Consider the following 1,152-nt stretch of genomic DNA (forward strand, 5'->3'; position numbering starts at 1 on the left):
CCCCCCCCCCCCCCCCCCCCCCCCCCCCCAAAAAAAACCCAACAAAAAACCAGTAAAGCAGCCTGTTGAGCATGTTTTAGAGCAGAGGTTCTCAAACTGTGGTCTGTGGACTACCACTGGTCCACAAGCTCCAGTCAGATGGTCTGCAGAAAGGTTGCAGAAAAATCGAGAACATCTGTACTTGTAAGGTAAGAATACTGATATTAAAATATGAGTTGTGTGCTTTGTTTTGAACAAAAGTTTATTAAGTGGTCCGCAAAAAAAAAAGTTTGAGAACCACTTGGAGGATACCGCAGGGGTTCCCAAACTGGGGTGCATGTTCCTCTGGGGGTATGCAAGACATCTGAGGGGTACATGGGGAAAAATGGTGTAATGGCATGTTTAATTTTTGTTGTAATAATTGGCATTTAAGAGTTTAAAATATAAAATGCATGTTGGGAGGGGTACACAGGCAGCTGATAAATCTGGAAGGGGGTACCCAATTAAAAAATGTAGGAACTTCTGAGCTAATGTACATTCATTCAAATTTTGGTCCACCCCTGTGGAATGATGCATGAGACCTTTTCATTCAACAGAAATGCCAAACCATCTCTCAAGTTTCTAGGAAAGGAAAATACTCCACGTCCCTCTGACTTGTGCTTTGCTACTCTGTCCCATTACCAACCTGCTCGTCACTTGTCAGGTGGAAACATTTTTGTGCCAGAAGTTTGGACCAGCTGCTTTCTTTCCTGTCTGGGATCTTCAGCAAGTTTTACCTCAGGCAATGCCACCACTGCTTGGAATATATTACTGCTCTTTTCCTTCAGTTAGCTCCTCAAAGTCCTACCAGATCTAGTAAATGGGTGAAATTTGAAGAACAAAGGTAGAAGGGTTGCTTGATATGCTGGAAAGTGGAAACACCAAGTGCCAGGCAAGAGAAGTATAATAAGAGGATGAAGTCTAATGATAAAAGTTACAATCTGTGCTTTGCTATGCTGCAGAAACTAGAAGGAGACATCATCAAGAACATGATCAATTGGTAACTCTGTCCTCAAACTAATGGGAGGCAGGAAGCCAGTGAATGGCTTTTAGTTCATCAATAATCAAAAGGGTCTAGGACAACTTTCTGCCATACATGCAACCCCCCCCCCCAAAAAAAAATCAACCCCCCCA

Source organism: Gavialis gangeticus, unplaced genomic scaffold (assembly GCF_001723915.1).
Source record: "Gavialis gangeticus isolate Ggan-Ray unplaced genomic scaffold, GavGan_comp1, whole genome shotgun sequence".
In the NCBI taxonomy this organism is placed as follows: Eukaryota; Metazoa; Chordata; order Crocodylia; family Gavialidae; genus Gavialis; species Gavialis gangeticus.